The following is an 18,554-nucleotide window of genomic DNA, read 5'->3' on the forward strand; positions in this document are numbered from 1 at the left end:
GAGGCCAACTGTGCAAATATGGGCCACTCTTATCCAGACTGGGTCCAGATTCAAGGGCTCCCAGGCCAAGGTAGATGTCAGCTTTCAACCTCAGGATTATCTATTAAAGTTCCTGAGAATAGGGCCTCCCCAGTGGCGCAGCTGTTGAGCACTGGGCTCCGAAGCTGCCCACAGCCTCTGCAACGCCAGTTCGATCCCCGACCGCTGGGCGAGGGTCCCACATGGTGCGCAGACCTCTCCTGCCACCCACTGCTCCCCTCAGTAGTGTACTTCGGTCCTTCTGCCTGTTCTGCTCCCTGCTCTGGCTCTGGCTCTGGCTCTGGTGAATTTTCTCACCCTCCCGTGCTTCTGACTATACCCAGTACTTGTATAAATAAATAAATAAATCTTTTAAAAAAAAAAAAAGTTCCTGAGAATAATGGATTAAAGCCAGAAATACTGGATTAGAGCCCAGCTCCCCAATCCAAGCTGCTGTTGCTTGGATTCTATTGAATAGACAGTGGTGAGAACCAAGAAGAGCTGGCTACTGGTATTTGGGTATAGATATGAAGGCTGCAACCCAATCGTACACAGGCCAAGCTGTCTATTTTCAGATCCCACTCACTCTTGGGGAAGAGGCTCTAAATATACCCGCCAGAGCCACAGGAGGTAGATTATCATCACTGGCAGCTGAGTGGGGTGGGGCAAGAAGGACCATGAGCCCCAGCACAGTCCAGAGGCCCCAGCACTTATACAGCTATATTTACAAAAAGACAAGTGTCTACGGTATTTGACTTGGTTTTCATGTTAGAGCTCCTAGGCATGGACTTTCCATGGCAGTTAAAACCACTACACCGTCCTTTTGGAAGATTCACTGACCAAAGAGTTCAGATGCCACACAGGAGGTCTTGGGAAAAAAAAAAAATGTGTTCTGTTCTTGGGCATCTACATCAGAGGAGGTTCTGTAATTATAAGAGCCACGGTAATGACATTTTCCATGTGCAGAACATCTGATAGCCTGCAACATGCTTTTGTTGCCCATTTATACAGGTATGAAATACTGTTAGAAGCAAAATCCAAGGCAGGGGGTAGGAGGGGTGTCAGAAAGGAGGCTGGACACTAGGGCATGAGAATTATCTTGTTGTAATGACTTTCTCTACGACAGGGAAAGCCTCTGGAGTTAGAGTTCAGCTGAGACATAGTTCTCTTGCTGCCAAAAGCCAAACACTGTTCAACCACTTCTATTTCCAGACAGTTAATCCCAAAGGCCACAAAGCATTTAGTTTCAGAAGGGATTGAGTGATAGCCATAATAGCTACCAGCATCCAGGTAACTGTCCAATAGCTGAAAAGGAATAGAAATATCTAAAGAAAGAAAAAATAGTTGATTAAGGGTACAAGGGAAAAGAGCAGCACAAAAAGTGTCTTAAAGTCAGAACATTTAGTAGTATCAGAGTCTGAGAAATCTCTGTACAGTTGGGTGCCGCCTAACAACAGGGCTAAGTTCTGAGAGATGGAGTCATCAGGTGGTTTCATGCCGGGCAAACATCAAGGTGGATATTACTCAAGCCTTGATAGTAGAGCCTGCTCCACTCCTAAGCTACATTCAGACCCTACTGGGATCAGTATAGCACATGTGGTCCATCTTGGACTGAAGTGTCACTAAAGGTAACAAGACTGTATTTAGAGGATCGTACTAGCATTAGAAGAGGGACTAAACACAGCCTGACTGTTGTCAACCTAAAAACACTGAAGGAGTGTGTAGAGTCTGTGGTAGATGGAAGAAGATGGATCTGAGACATTCCCTGCATGAAGTTGTTCAAAGGGTCCAGGCACACCCTGCATCAGACTCTCTGGGAAGCTTGTTAGACAGATTTCTGGCCCCTGAACTGTCCAATGAGAATCTTTGGGTCTGGAGCCTGGATATGTGTGTGTGCTTTTAATAAGCTCCACAGGTGATTCCTGTGAGCAGTGACATTCCAGAATCACATCCTTACAGAATGGTATCTGAAGAAACCAAATCCTAGCTGGGCACAAACGCTATGTTACAATGCTGAAGATTATTCATTAGCACTTCCTGGTTACTCTGTAAAGCCAGCATTAATGTCTTTTTACAACATAAATGATTTCCCAAAGTCACAGTTATTAAGTAATAGAATCAAGATTAGGAACCAATTCTTTTGACAAGTTTTGTGCTCTTTCCACTATACTTCACCATGGAGATGCAACCCTTACACTACTCAAAGCCTAGACCATAGCAAGCAAGAGGTGCAAGCTCTGATCAGGTGAACATTCGAGAAAATTGGTTGACCTTGGGGGTGAGATGGTGCCAGTCTGAAGTTACAAGCCTTTGAAAGGCTTAGTTGGGAAGTGTTCCCAAGAGACAAGAAATGGTTCAAAGCATTTAGTATCCAGAGGACTAGGTGAAGAGGCACAGCCAGTAAAAAACAATCCCAGAAGATTTCTGCTTATGGGTCAAAAGGGTTGGCGAAGGAGAGGGGAGATCTAGAAGCAGCATCCTAATACAATGGCATGCAGACAGGGAAGGCTTTTCTGACTGCCTGTGACTTTACCCAGGAGCAGCTGTTGAGGATGCTACGCTATTTCTGAAATCACCCAAACACTAGTGACTCTCAAGGTGGAATTTCAGGCACATCGGCAGACAGGGGCAAGGATATTTAGGGACTGGAGCCTTTCTGACGCCAAATCAAAGCCCATGTGTGAGTCTGATATTACTCGCTCTCTCCTTGGTCTTGTGTCCTTGCATTGGGTCACCCAAAATCAGAAGACTGCAGAGCTGAGCTGGAGAGGGCTATGGCAGACAGAGAGGACTTCCCCTTGACGTCCTGGCAGATGAAAATAGCTTCCGAAGACTTCAAAGCACCAAAGTCAAAGCAAAAAGGGAGGAAATTCAATTCATCCAACAAATAGTTCTTGACAAGGCATTATTTACCCAACTCTTTGAAAGACAGGGATAAACCCGCCCTGTACTTCAGTTAGGGATCAGTCATGTCTGGTAATTAAGAAAAGCAATCATGATTAGTGCTAAAAATTAATCACCCTCTTTCCATTGCAGGGTGGAGAGAGGACAGGTTTAAAACTTCCATTTATTGATCAGTTGCCAGTGGGAGATGGTGAGAATGAGGCAGAGGCAGCAACAGGAGGGGCAGCTCCCCCTGTCCTTCCTCCATCCATCCATCCTTGGAGCTCCTGACAGATTAATCCTCCTAATGTAACTCAGACCAAATACACTTAATGGCTCCCCTTTGCCACAGAGGCAACTCCACTGGGGTCCATGCCACTTCTCCAAGCCCTTCAGCTCTCCTCTTGATTGAATGTGTTCCAGAATCCAGAAAAGTACACAGAGAACTCCCCCCAGAGATACTGACATGCCCCTTTATCCCTTTTTTGTCCAACTGCCTCTCCCTTCTGGAACACCACCTTCCCCACTGCTCATTCCCTTTAGCTGAATCCTAACTTAACCAAAATGCCACCCACCTCTTCCTGATCCTCCCTGACTGGGGTATCTCTGTCTCTTTCTAGCCCCACTTTCCCTTTCTCTTCCCCATGTATGCCTCTTTTTCTCTTTCTGCCTGGAACCACCCCGCTAGCCCCACCTCCCAGCATTGAGTACCTCTCTGTTCTGACCCAAAACTGGCTCAGCCTTGTGACCTTTGCATTTTCTCAACATGAAGCATATCCACAGACTGATGTCATTGAGCTTGCTGTTACTGAAAGCCCATCCCTCATGTCCTCTGCTTTCCCCCTTTTGATTCATGTTGTCTGCTCAGCCTCCACCACAGGCTTGGCCTAATTGCGATGAGGCAGTGACCTCAGTTTCCTTCTGAGGGTCAGCAAGCATCTTACCTCTCTGGATCAAAGCCATGCCCCTCATCTCTCCACCCAGCCAAGGTGGGAACCCTCATTTCTATGCTTTTATCATCCATCCATTCTTCCTCTCCAGCACATATCACAACGGGATTTTTTAAATAAAATTGTATTGATTTACAAAACTATATAAATGTCGGTAAAAATGTCTTCACCTCTATCACAATTACAATTAAATAATTGTACGACTGTTTAACACCTGCCTCCCCCACAGACAGAAAACCCTTTACATCTGTATTCATCAGTAGATACTGGGACATAATTAGTAGGTGATAAATAGTGAATGAATAAATATGTGAGATGGATCACACTCAGGGCAGGATTACAACTGCATGTGCATAACTCATGTGTCATCAGCCCTTCACTGACAAAGAACATAGGTCACTGTGTGGTCCCCAACACATCTAACAGTGTCTTGTTCATTACAGGTACTCAAGAAAAAGAAGAAAAAGAAAAAACACAGTTAGTCCTTAATTAACATTGTTGGTAAATTTTTTGAAAACCATATCTTTAAGTGAAATGATATATAACAAAAGTAGGCCCTCAGATAACATCGTTTGGTTCAGTGTCAGCAGGGATTGTATTTTCTCATCAAAAGTATAAGGAAATGCAATTGAATGACATGATATGAGGACCTGCTGTTGTTGTTGAATCTATTCCTCTATTGGGAGACAATCCAAAGCCAATGGTGGAGGGTCAGTAACAACGTATTTGATTCAAAAGCAAATACATTTAGTCCAATAAATCAACAAATACTTATTTAGCACCCATTCTGCAAAAATGTATAGCATATTTGTCTGCATGTGCACCTGCCCATCTATTTGCTTGTCTATGCTAAGAGAAGCAGTTGTAGGGATATCACAGGGTCTGGTTTTGGTTCCAAGCTTTGACTCTTAAGTGTCTGTGTGACCTTGAACAGTCAGAACCCTCTGCCTGTCAGCTTCTAGTTTCCTCCACCTTTAAAATAAGTAGAAGATTCTTAGCTCACAGGATATCGTGAGGATTTATAGAAGGGATGCATTTGAAAGCCTTTTGTAAAATGTGAAGTGTGATAACATGTATGATTATTATGAGTGCATGATGAAAAGGAAAAGTCAATGGAATGAATTGTGGCTGCGAGAGTCTCAGTTACTCTCTAAATGGTGAGTGCAATCCCAGATCAGGGGGTGAGGTCCACGCTTTCTAAGCCTGTCTGTCCTGACCCCCTGACAAAGCTCTAAACCTCCCCAGACACAGGTTCATCATCTTGTCAAATGGGCTCCGAGGTGCCTGGCTTCCTGGGAGGAGCAGGCTTACTAATAAAGAGATTGTCTTAATAATGCGAAGTACCCGGGTGCTATGGTAACGGGCATTACATGATCTGGAGAAGAGGAGCAGCTTTTGATAAGAATAGGGAGCCTGCAGATGGGAGAGGGGGGTGGGGATGCACACAGGATGGGGGTGGAGGAAAATGCAAACAAGGATAGACTCAGAGTAAGCACTAAAGGGTACAAACAGTGTTGGTGGTTCCTGCCTCTCAGGAGCACTTCTCCTATCTGTGCCCTGGTAGCCAGAGGTTTCTTGAGCATCTTCAGATTTTCAACTGCTACTGAGATTTAGGATCTGCCTGCACACATGAGCTAATGGCCCCAATGCTTCCTTAAGTTATAAGCACATGTAAAAATCTGAATAAAACCAGGTTGTGATTTTCAAAACAATTAGAAACACAATTTCATCTTTTGTTCTCTCTGATGGATGCCGTTAAGTTCTCTTGAAACTCAGCTTGGCTTGGCTTCTCAGTCAATGATGTTCCAGGGGTCCGACCAGCAAGGAGAACCAGAAAGTGTGTTCTCTGTGAACAAAAGGTCGATGCTATGCTGATTCCCATACCATCAAACATCATTACCCTATTCCAATATTCCCTGTCCATCTGAGGACACCCTACCGGGTAGGGAAGGCTGCTAAAGCCACAGAAAGCATATCAGACGGATAAGGAACAGGATTCATTCATAATGTGTCCTGCTGTGCTCCAGACACCGGACTAGGTGCATCATCCACATTAACTTCTGCCAGGGCGTCAACGGCTTAGGTTCTAGGCCCAGCTCGTCAGCTGTGAGATCTTTCGGTTTTCCTAACAAGAACATTTATTTTTATTATTCTGTTATTAATACAGCTCCCCCTTCCAGTGGTACCTAATGTCTTTCCTTTCTCTTTTCACCTCCTGCTAGTTCCTCAGTCTTTTTATTTTTTTTTTAAGATTTATTTATTTATGCACAGATGCCCTCACACTGATGAAAAGAGCGTGGTTCCTTCTTGGTTTAATCTCATTTTTCAACTTGGGCTCCGGTAAAATATCGTTTGTCTCAAAGGTGAGTGGCTATTTTTGTGTTTATCGACTACTAAGGGATTTCTACAATAGGTGTTTCTTTACTCCTTGCCAGAGTAAGGAGTAAAGGAGGTAGATATAAAAGAAAGAAGGGATTTAGAGTAGGAAACCAAAAGCGCTCCCTGCTACCAGGACAAGTGTTCTTCTGGAATATAGTGTCATGGACGGCTAAGAAAATTCCTTTTCTATGGACATTTCAAAAAAATTAGACTCTTTTATTCTTCTATTAGTGAAATCAAATGTACCTGCAGAAAAAGAACAATTGCCCACAATTCTCTCAAATATTTTATGTGGATTTAAAGGAATTTTGAATTTTTTCAAAAAATATTCTTTAGACTGAAATACAGCTGAATTCAAGCAATGATTAACTCCGGGTATGGGATTTTGAGATGATTTTCTATTTTCCTCTGGAAAGCTCTAAACAATTTACCAGTTCCCTATTACATTTACAATGAAAGAAATAATCTAAATACTCTTAAAATGTTAAGCAAAAATATTCTTTAGTCTTCTGAGTTGGCTTTTTTGTGATTTCTTTTGTGGGTTGTTTTTTTGTTTTGCCATTGGGTATCATATATCACAGCCCCATACATTTCGTTCCCTAAGGCAAGCAGTTGAGGAATGACAAACAAAGAAATGCTGGTATCTTTACCTCCCCACTAAAAAAACCCAAAAGATTGGAATCAGAAACCCACTTTTTATGAACAACCCTTTGACACCGTCCCCAAAGGCCTATGCACCTGAATTACATTGACCATCTCCTCCCGTTAATGAATCAATCTCTTCAGCTGCCCCTCCCCCTCCCCACTCCCTCATCCTCCTGGCAATCATTTAATTACCATCTGTTTTTCATGTCCCTCCAAAGTGACTGAAAACACACACCATCAAGATTCTTGGATCATTAAAGCCCATTGCCATCCTCTTCTATCCCACTGATGTTCCATATGCCTTTACAGAGTGAAGTGTGAGTCCTGTGAAATCAGAAGACTTAGATGGAAATCCTAACTCTACTAATTAAAATACACAAGACCTCCAGAAATATATTTACTGTCGTTGAACTTTCATACTCTCATCCATGAAGTATGAGTGGTAGTTGTAAATATGAGAGATTTGTGAAAATGAGAATTGTGAAAAGATATGAAAATACCTGGCATGCATACTAGGTGCTCAGTAAAAAGACAGGTGTACAGCTGTTCTTATCTCAAAGGACAGTTCAACTTGAAAATTAATTTTCCAAGTAGAACAGTCAGCACCTTCATCTGCAAGATACAAGCCAAAGCTAAAATGAAACATTACTTCCCACCTGTTAGAATAGCTATCATAAAAAAGATAAGAGATAGCGAGTGTTGGCAAGGATGTGGAGAAAAGGGAACCCTTATGAACTGTTGGTGACAATATAAAATTAGTGGAATATGGTATGTTTCACTATAGGAAACAGTATGGAATTTCCTCACAAAATTTAAAGTAGAACCACCAGATGATCAAATTAGTCCACTTCTGGGTTTTTCCCCAAAAGAAACAAAAACACTAATTCAAAAAGATATGTGCACTCCCATGTACATGTCAGCATTATTTAAAATAGCCAAGGTATGGAAACATCCTATGTGTTCATCATCGGAAGAACAGATAAAGAAAATATGGCATATATATAATAAATGAAATATTATTTAGTCATAAATAAGAATGAAATCTTGCCATTTGCAACAACATGGATGGACTTCAAGAGCAGAGACAGAGAAAGACAAACACAGACAGATATCATATGATCTCACTTATATATGAAATCTTAAAAAAAGGAAGGAACCAAATTCACAGATACAGAGGACTGGCAGTTGTTAGATGCAGGGGTAAGGAGTAGGTAAAATGAATGAAGAGGGTCAAAAGGGACAAATTGCCAGTAATTGAGTAAATAAATAAGTGGACCATCCATTTAATGAATACAGAATGGAAGGGAGAAAATAATAAAAGAAAGAAAACAAAACAAAAAAATACAAACTAGATCCACCACCCAAAACATAGCCCAGTTAAAGCTTGAAAATGTTAAGGATAAAAAACTCTAAAAGTTTAGAAAAAAATAAAATTATTTTGTTTACCTAAAAAAGCAATACATATCAGATTTCCATCACTAAAACTGCATGCTAGAGGTCACAGCAGAGAGGAAAAATCATTTTAAACCTGGAATTCTAGACAAATCAATCAAAGGAGTAGGAGTAGCAATGATTTGATCCAGGGAAAGACCCAGAACGTTGACCTCCAATGCAATCTTCTGTAATGATCATTTGAAAGCATACTCCAGCCAAGCAAAACAGAAATCTGAGAGGAGAACACAGGCCCCAAAAAGAGTAGAAATGAACCAGAAGGGAAGGAAGTGAAGTGAATCCCAGAGTGACAGTTCTTGAGTTCCTAGAAATTAACAAATTAGAAAAGGCAGACAGAGCTCTTTAAGAAAACTGTCAAGAGTCACAGAAATTTCCCTTAACAAGTAATTGGAATTAGAAGTTGGAAGATCTAATTGATAAGGCCAAAGGCTGCATTGTTTTGTGAACAAAAAGAAAGAGATGTAGTTAGGAATACCAGGGAAAATATATTTAGCAAAGAGTTGTACAAGCAAATCACAGTCCAAATACATGAAAATGCATAGTAATTCTGAAGACAGAATGGATAAAAACAGAATCCCTCTTGGACAGTTGATTCTTGGAAACATTCTCTTTTCAAAGGAGAAGTTTTATCAATTCAGTGTTAAGAAGACAAACCAAGGCATGTTATATTTTTAGTTTATTTGAGCAAGCATTGATTCCAATCAGTCACTGCCAAACCCAAAGTGGTTAGGGGCTCCTAGCCTGGGCAGGAATTAGGGAAAAGGCTTTTATGGAGCTGATGCAAAAACAGCCAGGACATTATTTGACTGGCTAAAGCTTAAGCAGTTGCCTTATTTGGAAAAGCCTAGTTAGCTGTCCATGATTAGTTGTTCTTAAATTTCACTTTCTCAGATACAAGTGCCTTTATAGGAAGTGACTCTGACTAGGTTTTGTTTGCTTCTATAGGCACCCAAGGCATTAGACCACCTTAGTCTAATGCCCTCCTTGTTTAAATTCTCTTTGACAAGAGAATTGCATCTCTTTTATGGTCTAGTCACACTACTTGGTTCTGAGGATAATAATTACATAATCATAATGTAAACATTCATTGAAATCAGCATATAAACAAAACACAGGGGACCTCATGGTAGTTACAGAACAGAATGTAAATATTTTAAATGTGATAGAACAGCTAGGAGAAGTTAGAATGGGGGGGGGGGAGTGATGAGTTTCTTATTTTATAGTACTGAATCAGGAAATGCTGTCTGAAGTGTAGATATTGAGAGAATTAATCTTTTAAATATATATATATATTTCAAATATTATTTGAAATTACAAAGAACGATACAGCAAAATTAGAGAAGGGATGCAGTAACTACAAGTGAGTTACAGTCTTCCAAAAATCAATAAATACTATTTAAAATAGGAAAAACAAGCAAAAACACATTTAAATTTATGCTTAGGTAGTTGATGTTTAGAACCACCAGAACTTTCAACATAAACAAATAATTGAACATAGGCATAGAGCTCTGGAGATGAGTTGCACAATAACTTGAATGTGTTTCTGAATACAGGCATTTTACATATTTATATTTTAAAATATATGTTTATATTATTTTAAATTGGATTTTGCTCAAGGACTTATTTCTCTGTGCATTTTTACTTTTGTGATTGAAGAACATGCAATACTAAATAATTAGAACTGGGTGAAGGGGGCCAACCTTGTAACAGGGGGTACATATTTGGACAGAAGTGTCATCAGAAAGAAGGGACCTCTGGGCAACTTTGGGTTTTCTCAACATGAGCAAGCTCTTCTTACATCTAAAACACAAACATCTGGATGGATAGATGGATGGATGGATGGATGGATGGATGGATGGATGGATGGATGGATGGATGGCATTACAGGAAAGTAAAGGGTTTAGGAAGCCACAAACTAAAGAGGAGCCAATCCTTTGAAATTATTCTATGCAAGAGGCTCTAAAGAGTGGCAGGCTGTGTGAAAGTCACCTGACTCCATGGTCAGCCTGTAGATTCTGGAACAAACAACCTTATGTAGATTGTAACTTACCAGCTGTGGGACATTGGGCGAGTGATGAAAATGATAGTGCCCATCTCCTAGGGCTTTGTGTGGCTTGAATGAGTCCATTTGTGTTCAGATGCATGTTGTTATTATTATAAAGAGATGCAGATTCAGCTTAAAGGAGAGCCCAACACCAATAATGAGTGTTTTGGAAAGTCCATTCGATGATGATTACCTGTAACTTTTCCTTCCCAAACTATTAGAGGGACAACTTGATTTTAGCCCCGGGAAAGAAAATGCTAATTTGAGGAGCAGCAAACTATGAAAACTTATACCACTAATAAAAATTACCATTTACTGAGCTGAGTGTTCACCATGTGCTGGAGACTGGGGACATCATCTTATTAGGTCTTCAACATCATCAGATGAGACAGATATTATTATCCTTTTTTTTTTTTTTCAAAAAATTTTAATTGCTGTAAAAGAGAAAAACACAATAAAATTTACCATCAGAACTACTTTTAAGTGTACAGTTCAGCAGTGTTAAGCACATTCAAGTTATTGTGCAACTCATCTCCAGAACTCTTCATCTTGCAAAACTGAGATTCTATACCCATTATTATCTCAATTTTGCAAAAGAGGAAGTGTGGAGGAATTACTATGTAAAGCCACATGAAAATGCAGTTATTCATTTACCTATAATCAAAAGACAGTTTGGAATAATTCCATCTGAGTCAGTAACCCAAGCTGGTTATTAGCAGAGCCAGGTTTCAAATCCGACTACAAGCCCTGATGCATTTCAGGCTTATTCTGATACTTCTGCTGAGACAAAGAAGGAAGGCACCTGGACCAAGAGCTAAGTCATTCCCCAGAAAGGACAATGTATGGGAAATGCTTGGAAAGTGACTTAGTCTAGTTTGTGTCACAAAAAAAGAGACATTAAAGTCATCCTGAATCGTTCTAAGACAGAGGTACAAGGATGAATCCTGGTTTAGCAGACCAGATGCTGATTTGGTTTGAGGGAATCATCTTAAAAACAAACAAAACTTTGCAAATATAAAACTGAATGTTTTCCATCTCTTCTTCTTTGGATTTGTCCCCTCATATGCCTATTTAGCCCCTTAGCCACCCCCAAAACTGCAAGGTTATAATCAGTTTGCAGATGGATTTTTCCGAGCATGAAATAAAACATGGGGGCTGTGGGGGAGGGAAGGTTGAAGAGTGAAGGGATTAGAGACTGTACACCTGCTAGAGTTAAGGAGAGCTTTCATGCATTGTCCAGAGTCAGAGACAGGTGCAAATCCACTCTGTCCCTGGCCCCTGTCCTCCCATAGCTGAAGCAATGGCCTCAATAGGAACTCTATTGTTTTAATATCCATGTGCATTTCCCTTGGAAAGTTGGTGCACAAAGAGATCTCCCTTTACCTATCAGTGTGCTCAATCAGTGTTGTTTTTTTTTTTACCCTGAACCCCCCTCCTTACCTGCCTGGCCTCATATTCTCTACGCCTCCCTCTTCTTTCATCACGTCTCAATACATCTCTGCTCCCTGAACACTTCAGCACAGACTCAGGCTTCCTCTTCTTATTACTTTCAGAAAATTCTGTAGGTGGAAAGAAATTCAATCGGTAATAATAATGCTTTCTATTTTTAGAGTTTCTGCCTTCTGAGCAACCCGAAGAATGCCACAGCTCTAATGAAATCGGTTAAAGGGTTGAAAGGGTCTTCTAAAGGTCTTCAAGGAAAGTCCCCTGCAGTGACAGAACTTTCCTGAAACCTATCTTGCTCTGGTCTCCCCGAATCTGACCCTGGGGTCAAACTCAGCTCTGTGCCTAGTTATCTCAACCTCTAGAACCTCTCCCCACCCCAACCAGAACTCCCTTTCCATCTCCTTCCCTAGTTCCTCTCCCTGAAAAAACTGCAACAGATTCACCCCAACAACCCCCACACCGCCAATACCATGATCTTTCTAAAGCACAGCTCTGATCACACCAGGAATGCAAGGTTATGCATGTAAAGAAGTGCTATGGAAAGCAGTGGCTGTGGGTACTAGGAAAAGTGTCACAGGTTGAGACTCAGAAGATCACAGAAGGTCACCAAAAAGGGTGGCTGGGGTATCAGGCAGAGGGCACAGCCAATGCAAAGGTTTGGAGTGGAAAGTACATAGACTGAGGCATGGTAAGTAACATGGATGTTTGAGATATGATAAGTGCATGAATATTTGAGGCATGGTAAGCAACTCAGAGAAGTATGGGCAGGCAGGAAGCAGAGCGGAGCAGCCAGAGGACAGGACTGGGGCCAGACTGGGAGTAGCAGTTGTTCCTGACAGCAGTGGGGTCGTTGGGATCCACAATGGAAGCCTCAAGGAATGCTAAGTTGAAAGGTCCTGATCCCAAAAAGGGAAGGGAAGGCAGGCAACAGAGAGGATGGTGCCAAACGAAAATGTGATGGGCGTGGCCACGTCTCCTATAACCAGGGTTCCAAGTTCCTTAAGCTGTCTACCCCACATTCATACACACACACACATATTTGCACATATCTTCTGTTCATAGTGTAAATAACCCTAGTAATCTGTTAGAGTCTTTAAATAATGGGATAGTATAGAGAGTCTCAGATTTGTACTTAAGGATGGGGTTTCAAATCTGCCACCTAAGTGGCAACCAAAACCAAAACCACTCATTCCTGGAATGATCAAAAATACCCTAAGAGGACCTCCCTGGTGGTGGCCTCAGATCTCAGTGCTATCATTGCTGGGGCCTGAGTCACATCCCTGGCCAGGGAGCTAACCACATGGCACAGCAGACCTCTCCTTCCTCACCAGCTGCTCCCCTCTGCAGTATATTTCAGTAAATTCGCCTGTTCTGCTCCCCACTCTGTCTCTGGTGAATCCTCTCACCCTTCTGGACCTCTGGCCTAAACCCCAGTTCTTCTATGCATAAATAAATGAATCTTTTTTCAAAAAAAGAATACCCTAAGAAATAACATGTAAAAAATACTTAGGACACAAAGGCGATGTTCTGCAATTGCAACTTTAATATAAATTGTGGTGTTTACTTTGGGATTCTCTCTATATTTCCCCCAGAGCACCCATGAGTGCTGCATCCACATTTTCAAGGAGATGTATGTAAACTTCAGCTAACAATACTTCTGGTTCTGCTCCCCTGCAGATCTGACAAAGCTAACTCTTACAAAAAGGGTTAAGCCAATGGGGGCTGTGTGTGTGTGTACACACATATGTAGGTACATCTATGCATGCTGGTACAGCTTATGGTGAAGGGGGGAAAGAGAAAGTAATCAAAGAGGCAAATGAATCCTAAGAAGTAGAGTGAAATCCAGTTGATCAATGAGAGGCCAGAGGTCTGAGCAAGGGGATCAGGTCTGACTTGCTCAGTCCTTCACCTAGGGAGCACACTCTAGTGGAAAGTAAAGAAGACGACAGAATGCCACTCCCTCTCAGTGTACACTCCCACTCTGACCACCAGGCCAGCTTGAAATCCTTCCTCCAATTCCACCTCTAGGCTGAAGAATTCTCCAAGCTGGTGGCTATGAGTTAGGCAGATGGGGGAAGGGATAACTCCACCAGTTTCCAGGGCTTCTTCCAAGGACAGGCTCTCTGACCACATGTTTTTCCGTGACATCACTGCCTGTGACCTTTGGGGGCCAGCAGGGTGGAGTCTGAGGGGATGGGTACAGACCACAATTCTTTGGTGGTCACAAAGGTTGGGATTGTGAGTCGCCCAGAGCTGAGAACAGCCTCAATGGGGACAATGTCCCTTGCTGGATTGGGAGTGACTTCCCTGCCCTAGGATATTGCAGGACTATAGTGGACCTGTTGTCTCTGCTTCTTTCCTACATTAAAAAGCACATTGTTGAACACAGAGGCTGTGTGTGTGTGTGCGTGTGTGTGTGCGCACTCATGTGCTTACCCAACCATACATGCTCACACGCACGCACGCGCGCTCATGCACACACATACACACACGCACACACACAGAAGTGTAGCGAGTCTCAGAACATTGCATTTTGCTTTCAGAACAAATGATGATGATATGGAGTGGAAACTTGCAGCCCAGCCAGCAGTGTTTTTGCTTTTCAGAAAGAAGCTTTGGGAATGCAGAAGAAGAGGAGGGGAGAAAGACTTCCGCTGATGTTTCAAGAACACCAAATAGCATTGGCGAGATCAATAAGCCCAATGAGTCCAAAGCCGATTACAGCAAACACAGCCAACTGCCCTGTGTTCACTTAAAGTAACAGCCTTAAATACTTGATGGAAATAACTCAATTACCTTATTGATTTGGGATTTCAGCCACCTCCCCCCACATGCTACATACATGTGCACTATCACAGGCCATACATATTGTTTTTGTTTTGCTTCCTTTTTAAAACTAATATAATTGGCATAACCTGCTCCACCAGCTTAGAAAATAAAGTCATATCTGGCTTTTACATGCACATTAATCACTCAGCTCCCCACCCACCCAAATTGAAGGATGGCCAATAGCATCTCTTTGGGGACCTATTACTCCCAAAACTAAAGAACTCCAGGTGTTCAACCAGCCCAAACTGGTTCACATAAAGAAATAATTGAGAGACCTGATCACCAGACCCTCTCCCCCTCATTTCCTGCTGTTGTCACTTCGTGCCCACCCACCCACCCCCACAATGCTGCTGATGAAATGACAGAGCCCTACGCACATTGCTGTCTTGCTACAGTGGCATGGGTGTCTGGCTAACCCAGACTGGATGTGGGCAGCAAGGCATCTTGAGGGAGGGCAATCCTGTACTTATTCAGTTATACTTACATGCATACTCGTTGTCCCAAAGCCTTGTCTCCAGCACAGCATTGTCCAGAGGCTTCCAATGACAGTGAGAAGCAGTCCAAACCTGTGCTGGCAACATCTAAGTACTGGGCACAGACGACATGACCAAGGAACATCAAGACTACGCTCTTATCTCTAGGTTCTACAAGACAAACCAGGACATAGCCCAGACTTGGTATGTAAATAGAATGCAGCGTAGAGAATGTAAGCGGGACCTGCAAGGACAGTGGGGTCTGGCCAGCAGTGAAAAGGGCATGAAGGTTCAGGCCAGAAAGGAGGCAGCACAGGGTCAAGCTGGGCACAATGTAAGCTCAGACAGGAGCTGCAGCTGCAGGAGGCTGATTGAGGAAGCTCCTAGACCTTCCCATGACTTGCCACAACATGAGAAAATAAAAGTCTTGGGTCCAAACTGCATCGTTCCTCCAATAAACATTTTCTCAGTGTTTAGCTCATGGATGCTAACTACTATACAAGGTACAGAGAGCATATTCAAGTACAGAGGAACATGATCTCAACACACAAGACTCAAAAACCTCCTGGAGAGAAATGCTCCAGCCTATGCTACAACTAGAGAGCTCTTGCACCCAGTAGTCAAGCAGCACATGAAAGCTACATGACATGACCTAGTAAGGCTGTGAGGGAGGGCTTCCGGGAGGAAGCGGTCTGTATGTGCATGGGAAGAGAGTCATATTGGTGGGAAGGACATTTCAGGTAGTGAATGTGTCATTACAAGAGCACAGAACGGGGCCTCCCCGGTGGCGCAGCGGTTGAGTGCTGGATTGCGAAGCTGCCCGCGGCCTCTGCGGCACCGGTTAGATCCCTGGCTGCTCCCCGGCCACCGGAGGAGGGTCCCACATGGCGCGCAGACCTCTCCTGCCACCCGCTGCTTCCCTCAGCAGTGTACTTCGGTCTTTCTGCCTGCTCTGCTCCCTGCTCTGGCTCTGGTGAATTCTCTCATCCTCCCGCGCTTCTGACTGTACCCAGTGCTTGTATAAATAAATAATAAATAAACCTTAAAAAAAAAAAAAAAAAAAAAAAAACAAGAGCACAGAACGGGTGGAGGCTAACTGGAGGAGTGACAATGAGCTCACAAAGAGCAGATAGAGCTGGGAGTCCAGAATCCCCACTGGGTCAGGAAAGTGTGACTCAGTACAGGCTCTTGAGCAAAGGAGTCACTGAATAAAAGTCATGCTTTCAAAACTAGAATAGCAATTTCATGCTTGCAAGGAACATTTTTGCAATATTCAGATCTCTCCACACACATTATTTCACTTGAGACTCACCACCACTCCGCAAGGGACAAAGTCATCATTGCCTTTTGTAGCTGCTGAAATGGGTGCAAAGAGGTTAAATGACTTGCCTAAGGCCACACATCCCAGGGAAGGAGTCAGAGCTCAAATCTCACCTATTGGTCTGTGGCAAGGAAGGCAGAGCTGGTGACAGGGGAGGGCTTTGGAAACCAGATGAACTGAGTTCCAGAGCCAACCAGTTAGTGCCAGCTGTGTGGCCTTGGGACAGGTTATCAACCTCTCTCAACCTCAGTTTTTTCTTTTTTTAAATAAGAGTAGTAACACTTCAGAAAGTCACTGGTCAGCTGGGAGGTGAAAACCTGGCCCAGCAGAGACACATCCTATAAATGTGAATTATCTTCCTCTTTTTCTCCTGCTCCCCACTCAGGTACTGAACACACCAAGCAAATCATTGGTCCCACTTTCCTGTGTGCCCCCCTGTGATGCCAATGACACTCTGGAAGCAAAGTGAGGTCACAAGCAGCATGGGTCCTGTTCTCCTCAAGGCCAGGGCCCCTTCCCAAGCCATGCAATGGGGTCATCCAGGCAGAGGCACCAGCTCGGTAGCACGCACAGTGGAGAATGAGTCTCTCCTTGTCCCAGGGGACAAGGGCTGAGCCACAGAGAGAGTGAGAGACCACGAAGCTGCACAGCTCACTTCTTTCTAGAGAGAACAAAACTGAATTTGTGTGTGTGTGTGTGTGTGTGTGTGTGTTTGTTTGTTTTAAACAAACAGGATGTAAAGTAATAGATCATACAAATAACTTAGAAATCTGAACCTTATCATTCATTTTTTTTTATCCTGGCAAAGCTCTTTATTCTTTTCAGAACATTTTCATATACATTATTTCACTTGATCCTCAGAATGCTGAAGGGAGACAGGCAGGCTTTACTGTTCCCTTTCAACAGATGAAAAAAAGCTGTGCTCAGAGGTAGGGCGTGTTGAGGACAGAGCTCCCCACTCCCTGTCCCAGGCACTCTCCCTGTCCTTTGGAGCATTCGGATCCAGATCCATCCATCCACAAGCTCAGCTCTGACGTCTAAAATCCTCCCCCGTCCCACTCAACTACTGAATCATCAGAGATAACCCATGAGACTCAGACAAGTGGTGGGCACGGATAGGGGTGGTGGTGGCAGTTAGAAAAAGAGCTCCCCTGGGCAGGTCCTGCAGGGGTGCTAAGATCCCCACTCACACAGACGCCCTACCAGCCATCACCCTGATCAGGAGGCTTCCTTGATGCTATAAACACCACCTGCCATCCTCTTTCAGCCTGGGACCCTAGAAAGGCAGAAGGTTAATTTGGAGTCAGCTTGGGGCCTCCCTGGTGGCACAAGGGGTGAAGATGCAAACTATGAAGCTATCTGCAGGCACTGCAGCACAAGTTTGATCCCCGGCCAGGCAGATATCCACATGGCGCAGCAGACCTCTCCTGACTCACCCGCTGCTCCCGTCAACGTGTATTTCAGTCAGTCTGCCTGTTCTGTTCCCCACTCTGTCTCTGGTGAATCCTCTCTGGCCTATACCCCAGTTCTTACATGCATAAATAAATCTTTAAAAAAAATTGGAGTCGGGTCACCCAGGGGCAGAGCTGGGGTGAGCCTCCAACTTCAGCTGGAGAATTTAGTTCACTCTGGAACTTAAAGGGAAGTGGCTGCCAACCCACTGCTTTAGATCTGCTCCAACAGCAAGCAAACATTTACCCTCAACCACTAAGCATTCTAAGTACTCAGGATGCATCTGCAAAGCAAGCAGAGCCCCCTTCCTTCATTTGGCTTATATTCAGATGAGGGAAGACAGAAAACTATAAAATGAACATAATTAAGAAGTAAATGAAGAGGGAGTTAGGCAATAAGTGCTAGGTGAGAGGCTTCTTACAGGGGAAGGTGGATGGAGCGTGCCGGGGAAGAGGAGGGAGGTGTGCACGTTACTATTTTAAATAGCATTGTCACAAGCATCATTGAGAAGTTGACATTTGAGCAAAGATTTGAAAGAACGAGGGAGTTAGCATATGGATATCTGGAGGAAAGATTTTCTGAGCAGAGTGGTTAGCCCGGGGGAAAGACCCCAAAGCACTGGGGTGGGTGTAGATAGAGCAGAGAGGGAAGGGGGCTTGCTC

The sequence above is a fragment of the Talpa europaea genome (genome assembly GCF_964194135.1).
Source record: "Talpa europaea genome assembly, chromosome: 12".
NCBI classification, from domain to species: domain Eukaryota; kingdom Metazoa; phylum Chordata; class Mammalia; order Eulipotyphla; family Talpidae; genus Talpa; species Talpa europaea.